The sequence below is a fragment of the Otolemur garnettii genome, unplaced genomic scaffold, assembly GCF_000181295.1.
Source record: "Otolemur garnettii isolate 467f Iridium unplaced genomic scaffold, OtoGar3 scaffold00122, whole genome shotgun sequence".
Lineage (NCBI taxonomy): Eukaryota > Metazoa > Chordata > Mammalia > Primates > Galagidae > Otolemur > Otolemur garnettii.
In genome coordinates, this window is record NW_003852517.1 from 4053577 (window position 1) to 4077574 (window position 23998).

Here is a 23998-nt window from a genome sequence, read left to right on the forward strand (position 1 = left end):
GCATTACAAATCTAGTACACTTTTCCTCTTTCTTAAAATGTGCATACATATTTTGGCACCCTCTGTGCATGGATGTGTGTGAGAGAGTGTTTGCACATGTATATACACACACTTATTTTATATACACATAGCACTCTGAATATATGTGGAACCAGAAGCCACAGAAAATGGCTTGAGAGCTCCTAAATTTAATTTCCCATTTCCTTTGTCCCATGACATAGTAAAAAGATAACCAGTGAGTTATCCATTCTGTGTAACAATTTCTTCCTTTGGGTTCTGTTATTTATTTTATTTTTACGTTTTTTTTTTTTTAAAGCAAGCATGAAACAGAGTTTATTGAGGAAGATAAAGATAGGCTTACAGGGTAAGAGGGCTGACAAAACAGGACACATTAGCCATAGACAGCGTACAGGCCTCCATTGTCAGGGCAAGTAGTCACAGAGGCCTCTATTATTTATTTTAGGCAATGACTTTAAAATATGGGATGGGTAGGTAGGGAGTATCAATCCATTCATTCATTCACCTATATTAATTAAACATCCCATATGTTATGTATATTTTGCTGGTATTAGAAATACAGAAATAAAAGACATAGTTTCTGCTCCCAAATTTTTAGTCTGGGGTTGGGGGAGAAAGTACATATTCAAATAATTATAAAGCAGGGTGATAAGCTACTGCACATGAGTGAAGCATAGATGGCTGTGGGAAGACAGAGATGTGGGACTTTGACTTTCAACGTGGAGGTTCAACAATAAGTTTTGAGATGTTGTCTTAGCTGAAACTTAAAGGATGGAGGAAGTTAACCAGGTAAAGATTAGGGAGGATGGAAATGGATACCAGGTAAAGGTGATGGGAAGTAGTACAGAGCAAGGCAGAGCAGAGTATGGTCCATTCGGGAACCCTCAGGTGGTTCTAGCCAGAGTATAGGGTGGTGTTTGGGAATGTCAGGAAATGAGGTTCCCAGCCTATCCAGGTGGGCTGTAATAGAAGCATTATTTTAGGTAATGTGATGGGGGAAGCCTGAGATCTGTCTGAATGAAGAGAGTCACCAGGCAGAGCTTGGGGAGAATGTTCCTGGCAGAGAACTGCGCTTATTGTGCATGTACACCTACCTATTTCAAGGAATGGCTAAAGAGCTCGGGGTGCTGATTCCTGGTTGTCAGAGAGGAGCAGAACCATTCCAAATACTATTCCCCTGACTATTATCTAATCTCTTTTGTTGTCTCTGGAACCATAGCTCTTTCCCATCAATGAATTCATTCAGTCCCTGTAATCAGCTCTGATTAGTGTTGTTTAACATCAATCTTTTCTACTTTTTTTCAAAGAAAGATACCAATCAGTTGCTGCACAACCCTGCTTGTTAAAAGCAGCACCTCTCCTGCTGACTTACCGTTCTTTTAATCAAAAGGGCAGGAGGAAGCAGTTGGGATTCACTTTTCTATTTTTTTCTTTCAAAGTACACAAATGTCAACTTCCTCAAGGATGTTTGGCATAGCTGAGTTCAGTCATGTAACGTACAAAGTCAGCTTGATCAAAAGGTTGCAGGCTGCCCACTGCTAAAATGGAGGAGAAAAGGAAACCATGGGCTTCCCTGAAGTGTGAATGAGTGCACAGGCTGCGGCCACATGTGTATTTACATTGAAGACATGCTGAGACAACAAGGGAGTTGAGGAAGTGTAACCCCCACTACTACACTTCTCTGTCTTCACCTTTGAACTTTTGGACCAGCACTTTCTCTCATTTCTATTTTTTCTGCTATACCTAGACGAGTAGTTACCAGATATTAGTTTTATAGCAACCTCAAGTCATGGCCATTTTTGTTTATTTTAAAAATTATTTTTGCTTTCAGTGCCCCAACATTTAGCTGAAGGGTATACTTCTCCTGCCTCCATGGATTTGAAAGTATAAGTATCTAGAAAGGCACAAGATTGTTCGTTCATTCATTCATTCTCTTGCTCTTTTAAGAAATCAGTGTCCACTGAGTGGCTGTCAATCTGACAAACTCATTATCTTACATTAAATGGTAACTCAAGTTAGTTTCAGAAATAGAGCACAGCACGCAAATAATGCTTATGGACATATGGAAACCTGAATATATATTCTCATCAAGAACAAAAGTCATCATAGTTTGGGTTATAGTTCCCAAACAAGGTTGGGTAAGGTACTTCATATTTAACAATGTAGAATTGGTCTGATTACATTTTCTGTAACCTCTTCCTTGTTCAAAGGTAAGAACTGAAGTGATAAGAAGGTATATACTCAGATAAGGTCACACAGCTCTGTGTTCCAGCCAGAACTAGAACGGGGGCTCCAAACTCTTAATCTAGGAACTTTTATTTCACATGATGAACATTTATTAAGCAGGGGTAAGGTGTGAGGGTGTGGGAAATACAAAGTCTTAAGGTGACTGATATGGAGGACCGAGGAAAGATACGAAATACTTTAAATTGCTGGTCTAAAAAGGTTCTTGTTTGCTTCTTCCAAATGGCTCTGAATTCGGGGGATGAGCATAGGGAGAAATGTGTCTTTAAGGTCACTTTTATATGGGAAAATTAATACATCATTTTCCTTCTTTTTGCATTCTAAAATAATTCCTTTAGAACAGTATTTCCCAACTTTCATAACAATTGACTAGTTTTCTTGTTTCAGATCCAAATGTCAAGGCCTCTCTCAGAGGTCACTGATTCTCTAAAGCTGAGGTTTGCATTTTTCACAGGTGATCCTGATGACTCTTAAGATCAGGGATGTTTGGGAAACACTGTCCTAGCGATTTACTGAGTTTTAGGATTTCTAGCAATAGCAAAAAGTGAAATGAGGTTCTTAAGCAGCTAATTCCCACAGGACCATCAACACCTAATTCCTAACTATCTACCCTAATTTCTTAAAAAGTAAAAGCATAGAGTCAGTCCAGGTCCTTTACTTGTTACAGAGGGTTTCTTTGTTTATTTTCATTTCATTGTCTGCCAATATGGTTGACTAAATTACTAATTTCTACCATGTTGGAAGTGATCTTCAGAAAAATCAGTCTGCCCTTTCTGCATCCCAGAGGTATGAGCCACAATAATAACAATTTAAAAAGCAAACCAAATATAAATAAGAATAAACCTCCACATTTGAACCCAGTCTCTCTCCTGCTTAGTGAAACATCTGTTTTATACCCTTTTGGACAGGTAGAAGTAAGCCCTTTAACATCATCTCAGCTCCCTGATAAGTCTGTCTACTTTCTTACAAATTCCATCTGAGACAAAACTCTGCTGTTCTCTCACTTACCAAGAAGCAAAAAATAGTCCTGTCACTTCTTTTGCAATAATTCCATAACCTTGAAGAAAATTGAACTTTGGAAAAGAGACAGGTCCTTGCCCTCTTATAAACATGAGAGGAGGGGCAATTACTATAAGGAATGTCTGCTAATTGTGGTTGCACTGTAGTTATATTAAGAATTGCACAATTAATTCTCTCTATCAAATTAAACTGGTAACGGGCCTAGATTAAAAACACAAGTTTGCTTTGCTTGTTTTGCTCGGTTATACAAAGTAATCTTAAATTTAGTTTGCCATCATTATTATGAGTTTACTTTGGAAAAAATAGCTTTTTCCTCTTAAGGCAGAATGCCTATTGAGATGATGAGACCAAGGTCAGTGGTGACGGAGCATAACTGCTGCTGAGATAAGCACCTGGTTCAGTACACTGTTTCTCTTAGAAGTTTGAAGCACAATAATTTTTTCCTACTGGGAGAGAACAAGTGAGGTAGAGGCTGAGAGACAGTGAGGGGTGTGGCCAGCAGCAGGAAACACATCTGACAAGTCAGAACCTGTAAGGGTCAGACAATATCAGAACAGCATTAGAGATGATGGTTGAAGACAGCAGAGCTTTGTGGACTCTTGAGGCTCTAGTGAAATGTTATAGATGGTGGGTGAGCATGATTTTGAGAGTCCATCCCCACTGGCTGCAAGAATACTGGCAGCCAACCCTTGCAAGGTCTTTTTGATTAAGTCAGTGACCAGAGCTAGCCTCCCAGGTTAGGTACTAACAACAACCAACCACCTGCCGCTGTCCTCATTCAGAACATGAATGCTAATGCCACAGCAGTCATAGTAGCAGCAGCAGCAGCAGCAGAAGCAGCAGCAGCGGCAGCAAGAGCTTGATTTTGACCTGCAGTTCTCGCCCATCAAAGAGCTGTGCCCTGTCTGCTCCCACTGACAGGCAGATAAATACAGCGATCTGCTGGCAAGCATATATTTATGTATATCTACAGCTCCCTCACACAGACCCACAGAGGCTGCATAACAGCTTCTGCTGGTATAACACACGCACCCACTAATGGGGTGAGACACATGACTCACCAAAGGGTGAAAAGAAGCATCAATATGCAGGTCTTAACCCCGGTTTGTGGGCAGAAACCTGTCATTCCATTGCAGGCCGATAGGTCTCCTAGTCACACATCTCCTGTTTAATTTTCCAAATACCCTTCCTCTAAATGGTGCTACTCTGTGTTGTGCAGGCAGACAAGTCTGACAAGCAGAGTCATCAATTTCATATTCCCTATCCCAACTGCTGGGTAAAATTAGGCCTAGAAGGTACCTCGGACTGACTGGCTGGGAAGGAAGGAGAGTCTGGCATTTAGGAGGTATTTTCCACATTATAAACTCTGATATCAGGATGCCTTATACATGTTGCTCCTGTTCAAAATCCATGGTATCAGAGAGTTCACAAATGTGTACTGGTAGTCTCCTGCTGGGCATATATGCTGCTAAACACAGAAGATAAAGTGGAAACAAACCCTGGTCCTACCTCGAAGGTGCTCTGGGTAGCTGAGCAGTGAAAGGCACTCACTCAAATAACCATAACATAAAATGGGGCACTTGCCTTAAGAGAGGAACAAAGTAATTCATATTTCACACAACTCTTCATCAACCAGGAAGTTGAATATAGAAAGGATACATTGGCCATATTGTTACCCTTCAAAAATATCAGAACAGTTCAAAGAATGGCTGATAGATGATGGTGTGTGATGTAGGTATATTGCAATAGCAAGTTAATGAACACTGTTTCTCACAATCAAATCCCAAGAAAATCCTTTTTATCTTTTGGACTATCTCATATGTAATAACAGAGCTTGGGATTGCTTTGAAATCTCTGCTGGCGTACACTGACTCCTGAGGTCTCTTTTTGGTGCTGATCTGGTTGAAATGAAGAAGGAAGAGAGAAAACATAGGAGCTGAGTTCAGTCCCTATTTTAGTAGTTAGCGTTACCTATATTGTGAACAGAGTTAAGAACCTAGACTGAATGAATGCTCCTCCTGAATCTCCTTGTGCATACCACTCCACTATGGTAATGTGGGATCTCTCACGGAGTCTTGCAGATCAGAGACTTTTAAATGGGAACCAGAAGAGTCTGTATGTCTCTGAGTTAATGTTCCAAACTGTTAAACATCAAGACATTACATTATTCAGGAAGCCCCATTCGTTGGAGGTTTAAGTGGCCCTGCCCCATGAGAAGTAATGGACTTCACTAAATCAAGTCAAAAAACAAAAGGGCTTGTGGGAGTTCACAGTTAAAGTTACCTAATTCTAGGTAGGACTAGGATTAGGGTTGGTTGGAAGAGACTTAAAAAGTGCTGCTAATGTTTTTGAAATGTTTCTTTTTTATCTCCACAGTCATGACCGTATTTGAGTCATGACTGCTTTACATCTGAATTACTGCAATTGCCCTTCAGTTGGCATTTTTGACTAGTTTCAACTTTCTCAACTACCCTATACATTATAGCCAGGTTAACTTCTAAAACACTGCTTTCACTATTTTGGTTGCCTCTGTAAAATGTTTTAATTATTCAGCAAACCCTGAACTGTGTTTTAACTGTGTGACAGCCATTGTTCTCATCACCCACAAAGAATAAATTCTGGACTCCACCTGCCTCTGGAAATTCATATCCCAATCTCTACCAACATGGGTCTCATTTCTAATTTTACTACTTACAGTACACATCAATTTCATTCCAATGGGCTGACATTTTTCTTCATTTTCCCTACTTCTGTATCTTCCCATATCACGTGCTTGGACGCCATCTTTGTTTCTCTCCCAAAAAACCCTTTATTCCTTTATTATCCCATGTCTAGCTTTTAGATCTACAGCTAAAGTTGTCCTCGATAATGATTCTTCCACACACCACAATGCAGTTTGATAGTACTCATTGTCTTTCTTTATTGCTCATTTTGTTGGATAATAAAAGATTTGTAATTTCCATTTAGTTAGTTGCAGGACCTAAGTACTAATATCTGCAATAAGACTATAAAAACTAACCTCCTTTTGAGCAGATGTTGTGTCTCTGATAATCAGTAATACTGTTAACTATAGTGACAATTATTTTGTGTTTCTTTTTTTTGTTTTTTTTAGACGGAGCCTCAAGCTATCCCCCTGGGTAGAGTGCCAGGGCATCACGCTCACCGCAACCTCCAACTCCTGGGCTCAAGTGAGTCTCCTGCCTCAGCCTCCCAAGTAGCTGGGACTACAGGCGCCCACCACAACGCCTGGCCATTTTTTGGTTGCAGCCATCATTGTTGTTTGGCGGGCCCGGGCTGGGGATTCGAACCCGCCACCTTAGGTGTATGTGGCTGGCGCCTTAGCTGCTTGAGCCACAGGTGCCGAGCCTATAGTGACAATTATTAATTTAGTTTAGCATCATACTTGTTTCTAAATTTAAATTGTACTTCTTTTTAAAAAAATACTTTTCTCCCTTTTTTCATAAAAATCTAAAAAGAGAGAGTGATAATAGAAAGGACAGATAAAAATATATCAACATGGAATGGCAAATGTTCTTTACCAGCTACAGGTTGGTGGAAAAGTAATCACAGTTTTGGCATTATTGAAATTTGCCATTTGATACTGCAATGCATTTTTAAACAAATGTGTTTATATTAGACATCATTTTAGTGTATATTTCTCACTTTTTTTTTGCTAATGATTTATTACTTGCTGTTTATTTTATATTTATTTTGGACTATGGAGATGATGTTAGACAAAAAGCAAATTTCAGCGATTTTCTTATTTGAATTCAAAAAGTGTCACAAAGCAGAAGGGACACCTTGCGACATTGACAATGCATTTGGCCCAGGAACTGGTAATGAACGTCCAGTGCACTGGTGGTTCAAGTTTTGCAAAGGAGACAAAAGCCTTGAAGATGAGGAACATAGTGGCTGGCCATCAGAAGTTGACAATGACCAATTGGGAGCAATCATTGAAGCTGATCCTCTGACAACTACAGGAGAAGTTGCAGAAGAACTCCACATTGACCACTCTACAGTTATTTGGCATTTGAAGCAAATTGGAAAGGTAAAAAAGCTCAGTGAAGAGAGTGCCTCATGAGCTGAATGAAAATCAGAGCAATCATTGCTTTCAAGTGTGGTCTCTTTATCTATGCAACAAGAATGAACCATTTCTCGACTGGATTGTGATATACCACAAAAAGTGGATTTCTTAATGACAATCAGTGATGACCAGCTCAGTGGATGGACCAGGAGGAACTTCCAAAGCATTTCCCAAATCCAAACTGGCATCATAAAAATGTCATGGTGACTGATGGGTGGCCTGCTGCTGGTCTGATCCACTACAGGTTTCTGAATCCTGGTGAAACTATGACATCTGGGACAAATGCTCAGCAAATTGATGAGATGCACTGAAAGTTTCAATGCCTACAGCCGGTATTGGTCAACAGAAAGGGCCCAGTTCTTCATGGCATCACCCAGCCACACACTGCACAACCAACGCTTCAAAAGTTGAATGAATTGGGCTGTGAAGTTTTGCTTCATCTGCTATATTCACCTGACCTGTTGCCAACTGACTACCACTTCTTCAAGCTCAACAACTTTGTGTAGGGAAAATGCTTCCACAACCAGAAGGGTGTAGAAAATGCTTTCCAAGAGTTTGTCAAATCTGGAAGTGTGGATTTTTACCCTACAGGTAAAAAAAAAATTATTTCTCCTTGGCAACAATGTGTTGATTGTAATGGGTCCTATTTTGATTAATAAGGATGTGTTCGAGCCTCATTATAATGATTTAAAATCCATGGTCAAAAAACTGTGATTTCTTTTGCACCAACTTAAATACAATAAAGCTGCATTTTGTTGTTAGATCCTCTCTCTTTTACATGTGATACTATTAGATGCACCACTACACTAATGCCAACATTTTCTAGTTAAAATTGACATTAATTAAATTTTGAATGTTGTTGGCACTAGCCTAGGAATAGAGAAGGTATAGGGCAACTGAGACCAATTCAGGATATAAGATCTCTAAAATTCATCAAGAAGCTAAGAGAATCATGGAATGTATACAATAGGTATAACGTATAGTCAGCCAAGGTTAATGCTGTTTCTTGCAGATAGAGCTTGATATCACTTTTCACTCATTAATTATGCAAATGTATTTTTCTCAAAACATAAACATAGGAAGGGGTATGTGAATAACATAACACGAAGTTCAGAATCAAGGCTAGAAACAAAAGCATCAGATTAAAATGCATGTGGATAATGAATCACCTCTAAGATTAAAGCTCAAATTCCAAACTGAAAGAAAGCATGGGCAGAGGCATAGAGACAAAGCTCTAGGGTGGTGTTCCCAGTTCCATGAAGGAGAGATGAAGCGGGGGGGGGGGGGGGGGGGGGAGCAGGCCTGCTGTACTGACTGGGTGTTGGTATTGGGATTTCCTCATCAGGCAGGAAGACAATAATTAAGAGAGTGTGCCCTGGAAGACTGGGAACAGTAACTAGGAATAGTGAATAGGATGGTGACCTAGAGCCTAGCTAGGACAGGACTGAACCAAGAGGCTGAAAATGGAAGGATATTCATTCTTTGAACATACATTTATTTACTAAGCTAGAATTATCATGGGGAACTGATCAATAGACCTGGAATAGACCAGGCTTGACAAAATTTCCAGTTTCGGCATGAAGAATGTAAGTAATGAGACGAGAGCAACCAGAGTGAATGGGTGATGGGAGTGAGGCCCAACAAATAAAGCGATCTTGCATCAGCTACTTGAAACCAGTAGTAGGGCTGAATTTAGTCCCAAGCCTAACTTGCCCAAAGCATGGATTTCTTACACATTCTGCTATTTGGTTAATACTAATGTGTAGGTGAGCCCCCAGATGGGCCTTCCTGGGTGGGTGGCATGTGTGTATGTAGGTTTTATCTGTGCATGACAGGCATAGACTATGTCTACTAGGCATTAACCATGATCCTGTAACATAGGAATAAGTAAAAGTGAGGAAGATGATAATGGTCACAATGATAACAGCAGCTACAGAGGAACATAAATCTATGCTTTTTGTCCACCTTCTCTTCCTCATCCTCCTCTTCCTGTTCCTCCTCTTTCTCCTTACTTTACAGATGAAGAAACTGAGGTGCTGAGAATTAAATAGTTTTCCTAAGGTCACACAGCTCTAGAACCCAGCAGTATTCACTTTTAATAATGCTGTTCCACTTCTTAGATTCGGAAAAACCATAGCAGAGTTACACTACAGAGTTGCACTACTTCATCTTGGAGCTTGTCTATGTCTACTTAATAAATATTATCTACATTTGCACAGATAAAAATGATTTGTGAATATTCTTAGCAGAGCAGTAGCCATTATCGGACGTCTCACAATGGTATATTATGCTGTTTAGGCATATATTGAAAGTAGGTGTAACAGGTTGGCTCTCATAGCCTTTATTTTAATTGTACTACTTAAGCAAAGAAGTATTGTGATGAACGCACTGGGACAACAGGCAGGCTAATCTGGAAGGTAAAAAGCATAGTCTCAGCTCACTAAGTGTGGCTTTCTATCTCTGTCTCCTTTCTCTACAAGGCAACATGAGGGTTAATAAGATGACTATAAAATACAGTTACCTTATTAAGAGTTATAAATTCCATTATTACTGTGATTTCTGAACCATGATAATTCTGCTGAGATTTCTTATTAAAACAGCATGTAGACAGATTAATTCCCAAGCCTAGGGAAGAGAGTGACCAAATCAAACTTCTGCAGCATAATGACTGAGGAAAGTTAGACTCTAGAGTCCAATTTTGTACTGCCCCTTTTTGACAAAGTTGATTGTTTATGTGAGGACGTGGACACGAAATTTTCATTACAAATCAAGGATAAATATACTTAATTTTGAATCTCTCCTTATTAGTCATATGGAGTAAATTCTGAAGCATCCTTTAATAAATACTATTTGACAATCTGCAATGTTATATGAATTGATTTTCCTTAGAGTATAAGCACTCAACTCAAATATGTCTTCCTATTTTCAGTTTGAGTGTCTATCAAGATATAATGTCCCTGTAGCTATCTAGGCAATCAAGACACTATATAACCTGTACATTACTGAATACCAAGACTACAGTACTATCATTTTCATAAGAAAGCATGGGTCAAGGCAGAGGTGAAAGTTGGGGCTAGAACCTACAGGCTACAAACCCTGCTCTACAGGAAAAGGGAACAGTCCCTCCTTTTGTAGCCTCAACACGCTGGAAAATCCAACCTTAACCTGAGTAGAAAGTGTCGTAAAGCAGAAAAACAGGAACACCTGTACTCTGAACTTGGCTGGGGACTTCTGGCCCCTGTTATCACTTGACCTTCAATGAATAATATAACTGCTTTTAGCCCTTAAGCCTGTACTAGCTGCAAAGGTGACAGATACCTGTCATATTTCAGGACAGCTTATCACCTCAGCCCCTGGAGTGATTGAGTATTTATAGACACAACGATAGAATCATAAAGCACATATGTATAGGCATGAGTCCCCTGGAGGTGGCGATTAGGACCAGGCAGTAATTTTAGCTTGAAGTTCCTATGACTTAAATAGCCACTTGAGCTCTGCACTTGCAGTTTACGATGTCAATAGAACCCCTAAATGAAATTACAGCCTTCTGATACGCAGCAGGATATCCTTTCTTTGCCATGCAATGTACACGGCCAGGAGAAATTGCTCTGTATATGGAGTTTCACTAAAGCAGAATTTATCATAAGGCTGCTCTGCTAAAATATCATTATGCTGTTATTCACTGGATAACACATCTAATGACTCGGGGTGCACTTGATAGCCATGTTTCAGTGAACACAGACGCACGCCCTGATGTGAACTGGGCACTCCAGTGCTTCAAAGCGCTATCGATTTCAATTCTACCATAATTTACACCTGGCTTGTTTTGCCAATAGCTTGAACCCATGCTAACACTGGAACATACACATACAAGCATTAGAAAAATCAGAAAGGAGCCGTATAGCAAAAATGCAAGCAACAAACTTTCCAGGATTCTTCCTTTGTAATAATCTTTCTTGATGCTAATTAAATATTCTGCATGACTTTCCCTGTTATGCTTGGGCATTTCCTCCGTCAGCATTATCCTACAGCTGGTAGTGACAGTAATAATGATCTCTTCCATTTGTACAAACTGAGGGTCCTTCTGGGGCAGGATCTGGGTGCCAGTGGGATCCCCACTATCTAGCACAGTGACTGGCACATAATAGCTGCCCATGATAATCTCCTCTTTAGCCTCCTCTTCCCTTCTCCATTCTGTAAATGTGCAACAGTCCCAGGAGCTTACTCCCTTCTGTCTCCCTTCAGTATACTTTCCTTGAGAAATGTCTAGTCCATCATGATCCGAGATGCCTGTGATTTACATGACTGCCACACTTCTATCTCTCTGTTCCTGAACTATCTCTGGAATCCCTGACTAAATCCAACTGCCCACCAGATATCAGCCTAGACAATCCCCCAACATCCCTAAATTAAACGCATTGAAAAGCAAATTTATCATGGTCCCCTAGCCGACAAACGTTGCTCCTCCTCACAGCTTTTCTTGCTTAGTTGTATGAGGCAGAAACCTGGGAGCAATCCAGAATTACTTCTCTTGATACCTAGCCCGAAGGTTATTAAATTGTGTCCATTTTGCCTCTTATCTCTTGAACATGTCTCTTCCTCTCTATTTATTCCCACAGTTACTGTCCTATTTCAGGCTTCATTGTTTCCTGTCTGAACAATTTCAATTGCTCCTAACTCATTTCCCTGTCTCTACTCTCCCATTCCTACAATCTACCCTAAACCTTGCTGCTGGGGTGATTTTCTGTAACACAATTTGATCATTAACCTTCTCTTCTTAAAACCTTCCAATAGCTCCCTGAATGCCACAAGATAAAGCTAAAACTTCTTTGCCTGGCAACCAAGGTGCACCATGATTGTTCCCTGCCTACATCTATAGCATCATTTCTCCCCATTCGCCTACTAAACACCAGTGATATTTTCCCCCATCTCTGCCCTGCTGTTTTCTATTAAAGTGCTTTTGCTCCTGCTGTCCTCCTTCTGAATGTTCTTCATTCCTCTGACCTTCTGGGAAAAGCCTTCAAAGTCCAGCATGGATTTATTAGCTCTTCTGTGAGGCTTCGTCTGACCCTTACTTCAAGGTACAGTCAAGGAACTCACAATTTTGTGCCACCACATTTTTGAACATCTTTCAGTTATTATACTTAGCATATTGCATTATCCCACCTTGTTTTCTGATTTGTGTCTCTTTCAGCGAGCAACTTGAGGCTGTATCTTATTCATCTTGGTGCTGTCAGTGACAAAGCCAAGACCTTCACAATAGCTCAGAAGGGTCTATGGGATCAGGGCCCAATTGCCTCCTTTATTTTATCTCCAACCATTCTCATGCTTTTCTATAGCCACACAGACTTTCTTGTTATCTCCAAAACTTGTCCCAGGTCTTTGTATTTGAAGGTAGCACTGCTGAAAATGCTTCTGACCAAATAGTCACAAAACTTACTTCTTTACTTTCCCTGAAGTCTTTTATTAAATATCATCCCCTTAGTAAAACCTTCCCTTTCCACACAGTTTAAAATTGCCACCTCTTTCTCTTTTTCCTCCTTAAAATTTCTCCATGGCACTTACTATCTACCATGCCACATATTTTACATATGCATTTGTTTATTGTGTGTCTCTCCTGTCTACAAAATAATAAGTACTATAAGAACAAAGACTCCTGTTTGTTTTATTTACTACAGGATCCTCCGGCCCCTGGAACAGTAGTACATTGTATGAGCTTCTCAATAAATATTTGTTAGTAGTGAACCAATCCTTAGCCTCTAGAATAATAACTGACACAGAGTAGGAGGTCCAAGAATGTTTTTTGAATTAATACATAAATGGGTGAATGAATGAATGAAACAAAATGAATGAACTAAACTAAATGAATGAATTAAACCCATGTTTAGTGAACGTAATGAAGAAACAGTCTTTGTAATCTGATCCTCATAGCAACACTGGTAAGTAAGTTGAATGGGTACTATTATCCTCATTCAAGAAGCAAAGTAGATGAGTCCCAGAAAGGTTAGAGCTGAAATTAAGGGTGCTTGCAGAATGTAAGGTTTGCTACTCTTTTCCATTTCACTTCTGAATGGTTCAGACAATTCTTTGCACTGGGTTCACAATGTACCTCTAACATTTATTACACTGTTTTGGTTCCTTTTGACTAGAAAGGCAATTAGCGGGAGGTGCAAGGTGCTAATACTTTTTTATGACAATCTGTGTTTTTCTACATTAGGTGTTTTTCATAAAATAGATCCTTTTCTTTCATTTACAAAATATGATTAGGCACTCATACAATTTTGCCCCCTAGAGTAGTTTGTACATGGCTACCCAAGAGGACATCATCTTACAAATCCTGCCAGAATGAACTGAAAGGTGAGTGTGGCAATGATAGCTTGAAGATGAACAGGTTGTTGGGTGCCAAGTTTGTGCTAATGGAGATGTCCTCTATGTGTTAACACCCAAAGGAGAACCAATTCAATAACAAAACATTTCAGTTTTTGGCTTGTCTCTGGAGAGTTAACTTTGCATTGTTCAAGGGTTAATTATCCATTATGTGAATCACTTCTCTTTCTCCCTCTGGCTGCTTATATCTAGGAATTCAGTTTACTAGACAGTAAGTAGGCAAAATAAAAAGAGATGAAAAGGAACATTCTGTTTATATATATTTGAAGCTTTAGAAAAAACATTCAGTTTAGGAGATAGAATTAGATCTAGTTGGGGATTGTCACGTTGATTGGTCATCGATAACAGATGAGATTAAAGTGCATTTTATACAATATTTTGGTTTTTAAAAAATTATCATAGATTAAAGTCAGTTTGAGGTATATGCAGTTATTCTCTGGATATGATTTTTGTCAGCAGGGCACCCCGTAGGGTAAACTGGAAGGGGATGTAGCAAACGACACTTCAAAGGTGGGCTTGACCTGATCCCCACTCCTCTGAAGCAGCCTGTGTGCTGCAGCTTAATGAACGACGCAGTACTAAGCAACTCCACCAACTCCTCCACTCATCGATGGGGAACAATTGCAGTAGGCTATTTTCAGCTATTATTTACCTCAAACAGGGCATTTAATTAGTGCTTGTTAAGACGGAGCGAATGATTTGGCTGCCTGTCCTCTTGCCCCTGCTTTTTATTGTGCTGTCTGTCTGCCCCAGCCTCCCCTGTCTGGCATTCATAGCCAGTTCTCAGGCCTTACCACTGAATGCCTCCCCTGGCATTCATAGCCAGTTCTCAGGCCTTACCACTTGTGACATCAGCCTGAGATCTTTAGATGTTGAGTTTCAGGAAAGGAAGAACCACTGACAAGCTGCAAGCAAGTATTGACAGGCTGGAGAGGCCTCTAGATGGTATGATACATTCCAGATAACTTCGGTAGTTTCTAACTGCATGAGCTGGCCAAGCTGGGTATTTGGTGGTCACTCTCATTGAGTCCTAGACCCTATGTCCCATCAGAAATTACCCAAGCATAGTGCAGATTAGAGAAGCTACTTCAGCAAATGACTAGAGATGCTATCAGCTAGTTGGAAGATCTAATATGAGAGGTGAAGAGGCTCAGATATAGCAGAAGCTATTCATTTGTTTTCTGGACATGTTTCTTTCATTGTGATAAGACATATTCACTTTGAATGCACTGACATGCAGATAACCATTCACTGATTCATCGCCTATTCATTGGTCCCCTGCTCAGACTGAGGCAATCTGACATTGGTGAGGAGAGAGATAAATAGAGAAACATAAAAATACAATACCTGCCCTTTAACTGCTTGCAGTTTCATTCATACCAAAACTTCCACTCAAAGCAATATATATACCTATAAATGCAAAATAAAAAAGATAGATTTTTAAAATGCTACCAATGTCAGATCACTTTTAGTTTAGGTTATCATGGAAAGCTTCAAAGAAAAAGTGTGACTTGACAAACATATGTGACTTGGAAAGGTATCAGGAAAATTATAGTTGCTCATGCTGATATGTAAATACAGCATCCAAAGATTTAGGTTAGAGCTAAATACCTGAGAACTAGAATAAACTGCATAATTTGTATATGTATTCATTCTTACACAAATAAAGTGAATTCATTAAGTATAATCTCTATTTTAAAATAATATCAATTTAATTTCTTCTTAATTTTAATCTACTTTATATATACAGAAATGAATATTTTGAAGTTATGTATAATAAAATTTAGAATGATAGGCCAGGCATGATGGTTCATGCCTGTAATTCTAGCACTTGGTATGCCAAAGTGGGAGGATTGCTTGAGGCCAGGAGTTTGACACTGGCTTAAGCAACACAGAGATACCCTGTCTGCACAAAAAAGAAAAAAAAAAACTTAGCCAGGTGTGGCAGTGTGCACCTGTACTCCCAGGTACTTGGGAGGCTGAGGCAGGGGGATTGATTGAATACAGGAATTGAGGTTGTAGAGAGAGAGCTATGCTAAGGCTACTGTAATATAGTTGGGGCAACAGAGTGAGACCCTCACTAAAAAAAAAGAAAGAAAGAAATTCGCATTGATAACTTAACATGTATATTTGTTAGGTTAAATGGATAATTACCAAATTTAGCCAACTAAATCTTTCCTTTTTAAAGATATTGTTCATAAATATTTGTACAAACTATGCTGTCAGTATGACAAGGTATCAATTACACCTCACTTCAGGGTTATTTGTAAAACATTTAATGAAATTCAAAGGCAAATAAGCCTGGCTGGTATTTGATCATAATTATAAGAGTTGAATACAGGTATGTAACTCTGTGTATGTGTGTAATATATAAAACAAAGTAACATACATATCAAATAATGCTATATAAGAAATCAACTCCTCCTTTTTAAGTTTTTAAAGCATGTGTCATTTCTTTCTTTTTTTTTTTCCTGTTATCTGGGACAGTTTAGTTGATGATGATGGTCATAATTATAATTTAGAAATCAAAATTTTCCAACATTTATTTTATCTTCTACTTATTATCTTTCATTTAAATCAATGTGATTTATGTGAAAAGAAAGCAAAGAGAATCAGGTAATCTATAAGAAGAAATTCTGCTAATACAGATGTTAGAATATAGCAGCATGAACAACAAATATGTATCTTTCTTTGGGAATTTCATAATTACCAAAAAAGCATTTCTATACAATTAAGAGAGAACAATTTCTTGTTAGGGAAATCATAATTCTGTTATTTAGCAATTTCATTTGTGGATAATTGTGATTGCCTGTTTAAACAAATATAACATATAAGAACTGCTTACATCTAAAATGTGTATTCAAGAAAGTATACATTTTACAACATGCATCCTCATTAATTTAATGAAATTAAAATTTCCTGGTGAGCATTAAAAAATTGACTTATCGACAGTATACCATTCAGGCTTATAATCAAGGTATCAAGAAAATTAGGTAATATTAATACAACCATTTAAGCATAAAGAAATCCATCATTGTTTTGCCTTTGTAGCAAAGATATACTAATAAAATTCTGACTTCTTATATGCTTCAAATTAGCCATGGAATTCTTCCACAGACACATGGAACTCCAGATCTTAGCAACTATAAAGAAAATCTCTCTGGCAGATTATATTTTTAAAAATGTCATCTCTTGGGACATACTTGTAGATATTTGTGTTTACTTATTCTCTGCTTAAAGTGGCTTATAAAATTTTATATACAGTCATAGATTTCAATAATAAAATGTTTCCAGAATGTTATAGATCTGCCTTGCCTCCAATGAAGTCCTAATAAGCACCCCTACCAGAGACCAGGCGACCATTCTCCTGGGAGTCTGTACAGTTTGTATGTTCACTGCCGGACTCACAACTTCCTACATCAGTCTTGGTGGTAATGGCCTGTGAGTTAGTTACATTTTTTATACCATATTTAAAAAATTTTAATATTATTTCCCATTCAGCTTCTCTCTTTAGAAAACAAAAGAACTAATGGAAAATACCGAAGAAATCCTATATAAACAAATACTACAGTCATAATTAACATGGGCCAATTAAAATAGGCAAATTTTGCTAATTCTATTACATTAAATTTTTAGCATACTGGCCCAAATAAAACTCTGAAACTGTTCCTTATCACAGTGACGGGGAGGAATCTGATGGGCCTCACAAACTATAGGAATTAAGACAGGAAGCTGGCTGTTTGTCCTAGAGGTCACTGACAAACCCTGATAAGGCTACAGCAGAGGTCAGTCTCTGTAGGGAACGCGGGGTATATGAGCTCGTGTGAATTCTACGGTTAAGAATCTGAATCACTCAGAGTATAAACAAAATTCCCAAGCTAAGTATCAATGTAATATGTGAGATCTCTGTACCAGCTTAGACAAGAGGACATGCGATAGGCACATGGAATCCACATCTGGTTAAATGTAACATCAACTCCTGCTAAAGCATTTTCAACTTTTAGGAGAAATCTACTTGGCAATGTGTTAATAGCAAGGACAACTAAAACAATAAATAGCATCTCTTTCCAAATATTTAAGAACGTCAAGTAAGTGGCCCTTAGGCTGGGTTGTGGTTCTTGGAAGTTTTAGCCTATGAGAACCATATTGGGGACATCAAAGACTCCCCCCTCTCTCCAAAAAGCAATTCACTTCAGATGCTGCCACACAGTCAAATGCTTTTATGGCTACCATGTTTTTTTGGTTTTTGGTTTTTTGTTTTTTCCACTCTTCATATTTTGGAACATGTCAGATTCTTGAAATTAGAAAGGTGATGAAAAAGTACAGGATGATTAAATCCCTCTGGAAAAGAAACTAAGTAGGGACCCGACGGTAAAGAACAAAAACACATTCCAACCGAAACTGCACTTCTAGGGTGAGTGTGAACTATTAAGATGGATATAGAAGGCACGTTTTGGTTCCACAAGCTGGTCTGTGGACTCCTCTGCTAGTCTCACAACAGACAGGATGCAACCACCCCCACCCCATTCCTCTGACAACATCCCAGAGCACACTCAATCAGAGTCCCTTCTATGGAGGACAATACTATATTTGGGTTTAATACTGTGAGGACAGTCATCTAGTTGTCTTGTGTCAGAATGATAAATTTCCCTGGAACAAAATAAGGATTCTCATTGCATTCTTTTGCTTTAGACCATGAATGCACAAGAATAAAGAGGAGTATGTGTCCAGTAATACTTTTCAGAGGTGAGGTGTTGGGGGGGTCCCTAACATTTAAAAGCAACCAGTTCTTAGCAAAGTGACCTTTAGAAGAATAGTATTAACAATATTCATTTGCTCTACATCCACTATATTCTGGAAGTACTGTGAGTGTAACCTAAATGCTCAGAACGGAGATGTATGAGAAGTTGATAGAGGAGGAAAACTCCAAAGGAACGATGAATCCTACTTTCACTTCTCCCTGCTACCATGCCAAATACTACCTCCCTGCCCCCACCGCCTCACTCACCTTCCTCCTCCCCCAAGCATGGTTGCTTGGCATGCCAAGGCTGGCATCCTTGGGTGGCAGCACGAAACCTATGCTGGCTGCTGAGCGTAGCCTCAAGGCTCTTCCACTGTCCATAGAGTGCTCTCTGCTGTGCACACTAAAAACCTTCATCATTCCATTTGATTGTTTGCTAGCTTTTTTTTAAATTATATTTTTTTCTTTTTAAAAACACCCTTTATTTCCTGCCTGTCTCGGAGATACCAAGAATAGAATCTTTGACACATCAAATTCTGGAACCTCACCACTCACCAGGACTGTGGTTCCTGATCCAACGAGTGACGACTGAGAATCAGCACACAGTCTCTTGAGAGTGTCCAGGCCTGGCTGTTAAGCTCCCTGCTCTGATTAGTTTGTCGAGTTCACAGTGTTCCAGAGTGCTGAAGCACAGAAATTAGGGAGGGGAGGTGGAAGGAAAATCACTGGAGCCTCTTACGATCTAACTTCCACTAACTGAGAGGAAATGTCTTATAAATAAACAACAGCAAGAGAAACAAAAAAAAACCCATCCCGTCCTGCCAGAGGAATGTACATTATTGTCTCCCGACGGAAAACTTTACACCACACCAGAATGCAGCCATGTCTCCTGAAACTACCTTCCTCAAAACAGAAAGAAAAAGAGAATCAAAAGAAAAGGAGAACAAAAAAAAAAAAAAAAAAAAAGAGAAAGAGATTTTTTCATCCCCTTGAATTCTGTTGGGAAGTTCATGTGAGTTCCCAGTAGACAAACTAAACTAAGCAGTTTCAACAGTGTCACTGTTCCAGGATTTTGTGCGGAGGCTGCTTATTAGCAAAATTTCATTTCTGCCCAGATCATTGCTGTTCCATCCAGACATTTTCAGAAGGGAAGTTCAGGAAGGGGGAGGGTGCATTTGTGGAGGAGAGGAAGAAGAGAGGACAAAGGAAAACTCCTGATGAACCCGAATGCCCTGGCCACGGCCATGATAAAGCGAGCCCCCTCCCACCACCCGACTGCTGCTTGTTGAGGACTTGGTGATGCGGTGTGTTTAATCTACTTACTCTTTCTGCTCGGGAGGCTGAGGTTCCTACATTTCCAGCTCATGCTGGACTGTACCGTAAGCAACAAGTGAAATGAGTTCAGTGATCTCATTCTAGTCCTTCGACTCCTGTCCACATCACTAAGCGACTGCACAGCTTGGCACAGGCCAGGATGAGTCAGCAGTCTCTGGTCATGAGAGGCCAGGCCTGGAATAGCAGGGGGGTTTAGGTCAGGAGCAGAACGAAGCAGAAAGGCAGTCTAGATGGCAGGGCTCAGTTTTGCAATATGCAGGGATACTGTAGGTCAAAATGAAAGAGCCTCATCAGCTCTGGGGTGAAGACTGTGACTGCAGAAAAAGAAGAGTCACAGCAAAAACAGCCACCTACCAAACAGAGCAACAAGATAGAGTAGCAGTCAGAAAAAGAGGGCACTGGGTAGAGCCCTGGAGGATAGAAGATGCTCATTATAATTTCTGGAATACCTCTTCTCCCACGTGCTCTCCAAGCAGTGGTTTCCTAGATGTGCTCTAGGTATTTTGGGATTGTTTTCCAATTTGGTTAAGAAGCAAAACAAATAAAAACCAAAGCACTGCAGTTAAATAGCAAAATAGCAAAAGAAGCCTCATATTTAATATTAATGTAATTATGAGTAAGACCCTCATATTTCAGAGGTATATTTTTGGGTAAAAATGGCCTTAGATAGCCTTCATGAAATAGTTAAAGAGAAGCACTTCTTAAACTGAGCTTGGGTGAGAGTAGAGAAGAGCTAAGAACAAGTTAAATGATGAGATGCAGGGGATGTGTGACAATGTATCTGTATTTCTACTTAGTGAGGTCAGCATAGATCTCGGTGAGGAATTGATGCCTCCCACCGATAGGATTTTCAAACATCTCTCTTGCGCAGAAGTATTATAATCTAGCAGGAGGAGAGGAGAAGTTAAACGGGGAAACCGGGTTCAACATATGAGTAGAAAATAGCTTGGTGATAGACATTTTGTTTCCAAGGAGGCAAATTGCCCTGTATGTCAACTGATAAAGACAAGTCTTGATATTCAAACAGACTAGAGGAGAATATTGAGGAGACAGAATTATTAGCAAACAGTGATGATGGCCCTGAAATAAGGAAGAAAGCTGCCTCCAGTCAGATGGGGTGGAGCGGAGTGTCATGGAAAACTGAGTAAGAGCAATAGATTTGGGAAACGGTACTAAAAGAGTTCTTTAAAGTCCTCTGAAGAGGAATAATAAGGACCAACTACATATTCCTAATTGTTTTTCCCTTAGAGGTGCAGAGATGAATGAGAACTCAAACAAATCAGTGAGGAAAAACATGGAACTCCATTAAAAAGTGGTAAAAGTACACAAACAGAGATTTTGAAAAACAAAATAGACAAATGGTCAACAAACATGAAAAAATGCTCAACATCACCAATTGTCAGGGAAATGCAAATCAAAACCACAATGAAAACCATCTTACCTCCCTCAGAATGGCCATAACAAAGAAGTAAAAAGATAGTAGATGTTGACTCAGATGCAATGAAAAGAAAACACTGCTGTTTGGAATGCAAATTACCATAACCTCTATGGAAAGCAGGATGGAGATTCCTTCAAGAACTACAAGAACTAAGAGTAGAACTACCACTCAGTCCAGTGATCTCACTAGTAGATATCCACTCAAGGGAAAAATCATAATATTAAAGAGACACATGCCCTTATATATTTATTGCAGTACAATTCACAATTACAAAGATATGGAACCAACCCAAATGCCCCCAAACTGATTAGTGGACAAAGAAAATGTATATATGCACCATGCAATACTACTCAGTCAAAAAAAAAAAAAGAAAGAAAGAAAGAAAGAAAGAAAGGAATGAAATAATTTCTTCTGCAGCAAGTGGGATGGAATGGAAGCCATTACCCTGAAAGAAGTACCTCAGGAATGGAAAAACAAATACTGTATGTTCTCATTTATAAGTGGGAACTAAACAAGGGGGGGTGCATAGTCATACAGGGTGGTATAATGCAACAATCCCCACCTTTTTTGGCACGAGGGACCAGTTTCGTGGAAGACAATTTTTCTATGGACCAGGAGTGGGGGTGGGGTGCTTCAGGATGATTCAAGCACATTACACTTAACCTCAGATCATCAGGCGTTAGATTCTCATAAGAAGCGCAACCTAGACCCCCCACATGTGCAGTTTACAGTAGAGTTCGTGCTCCTGGGAGAATCTAATGCCCTTGCTTATGTGACAAGAGGTGGAGTTCAGGGGTAATGCAAGCACTGGGGCCGTAAACAGAGATGAAGCTGTGCTCCCTGCCTACTGCTCACCTCCTGTGTGCAGTCCGGTTCCTAACAGTCTGTGGACCAGTACTGGTCTGCTGCCCACAGGTTGAGGACAGCAGGTTTGATGAACACTGGAGACTCAGATGGTGGGAGGAGGTTGGGAGGTAACTGAGGGATAAAAAATTACCTATTGGTTACAATGTATACTATTAATAGTAGGGTGATGAGTGCACTAAAACTTCTGATTTCACCACAATGTAATTCATCCTTATAACAAAAAACTACTTGCAGCCTAATGAAATAGAAAAAAGAAAATGTAAAACACATTTTAGTGAGTTTTCATTGTAAGATTTTTTAAATAATCTCAAAACATTTTTTTTAAATATATACCTCATCTCGTTTACTTAATTATTGTGTTAAGACATCTATACCCTATACTAATAGATACAACATGTACCCTTGTATTATGCACCATAGGTGTGATCCCACCTTTCACCCTCCCTCGATCTGATGTCCCCCCTCCCCTTCTATCACCCCTTCTCCCTTATTCGTCTTGGGCTGTAGTTGTGATCTATTCTTCATATGAAAGTGTGAGTGATTGTAAATTGGTTTCATAATGGTGTTGAGTACACTGGATATTTTTTATTCCATTCTTGAGATACTTTACTAAGTAGGATATGTTCCAGCTTTACCCATGTAAAAGTGAAAGACATAAAGTCTCCATCTTTTTTAAGGCTGCATAATATTTCATGGTATACATATACCAAAATTTGTTAATCCATTCGTGGGTCGATGGACACTTGGGCTTCCATGACTTGGCTATTATGAATTGAGCTGCAATGAACAATCTGGTGCAAATATCTTTGTTATAAAGTGATTTTTGGTCTTTTGGATATATACCTAGTAGAGGATTTGCAGGATCAAATGGCAGGTCTACTTTTCGATCCCTGAGTATTCTCCATACTTCTTCCCAAAAGGGACATACTAGCTTGCACTCCCACCAGCAGTGCAGAAGTGTTCCCTTTACTTCACATCCACACCAACATCTGTAGTTTTTTGTTATGTGAACCACTCTTACAGGAGTTAGTTGATATTTCAAAGTGGTTTTGATTTGCATTTCTTTTATGATTAAAGATGATGAGCAGTTTTTCATGTATCTGAAAACCTATCATGTATCATGTAGGTCATCTATCATGTATCACCTACATGTTTCATGTATCTCAAACACCTATCATCTTCAGAAAAGCTTCTGTTCAAGTCCCTTGCCCACAGTAAAATGGGATTACTTGTTTTTTTCTTATTAATAAGTTTGAGTTCTCTGTGGATTCTGGTTATCAAACCTTTGTCAGAAGCATAACTTGCAAATATCCTCTCCCATTCTGAGGGCTGTCTGCTTGCTTTACTTATTGTGTTGTTCTGTTTTTTCTTTTGGCTGGGGCTGGGTTTGAACCCGTCACCTCTGGCATATGGAGCCGGTGCCCTACTCCTTTGAGCCAAGGGCGCCGCCCACTTAGTGTGTTCTTCAACACATTTTTTTAGTGTTTAACCTTGGGCAATCAAATCTTTTAGCCTCAGTTTCCTTCTCTTTGAGATGGAAGTAATATTATCATCCCCAGTGAATTACTGTAAGGAATGAATCAATGTTTGTCAATCCTTATCATAGCAGTATCTGTCATGCAGTGAACACAAGAAATTGCTGTTATTATTATTTACCATATCATCTTTATAAATACCATAAATACCCAGTGAAGGAATCCCTTCCAGTGTTCTTCCATTGGACTGAGTGGAATCAATAAAATCAGTTCAGTAACACTTCTTACAATGTTGCTTTAAAAAGCTCACGCTTATTTCTGCCTGGGTATGTTAAACATTATACTTGAACACTGAGAATGTTGAAAATCTATTATGTGAAAACCTTGAT

At 39.3% G+C, this 23998-nt stretch overlaps 1 protein-coding gene and 1 pseudogene across 19 annotated transcripts in view; one reads left to right on the forward strand and one right to left on the reverse strand.

Annotated features, from left to right (window-relative positions):
- The window catches only part of ZBTB20 (zinc finger and BTB domain containing 20), a 777433-nt gene that overhangs the window by 262789 nt on the left and 490646 nt on the right, over nucleotides 1–23998 (reverse strand). For 11 of the 19 annotated variants that reach the window (XM_023517824.1, XM_023517837.1, XM_023517823.1 and 8 more), the window contains 2 exons: nucleotides 18762–20003; nucleotides 15101–15163 (listed from right to left, as the gene is read on the reverse strand). The exons of 5 other annotated variants lie outside the window; for them this stretch is intronic. The gene's annotated coding sequence lies outside the window, so the exon portion shown is untranslated. The remainder of the gene's footprint in view (nucleotides 1–15100; nucleotides 15164–18761; nucleotides 20004–23998) is intronic. 3 more of the 19 variants (XM_023517829.1, XM_023517825.1, XM_023517827.1) reach the window with 3 other exon arrangements.
- LOC111727764 lies at nucleotides 6608–8588 on the forward strand (annotated as a pseudogene).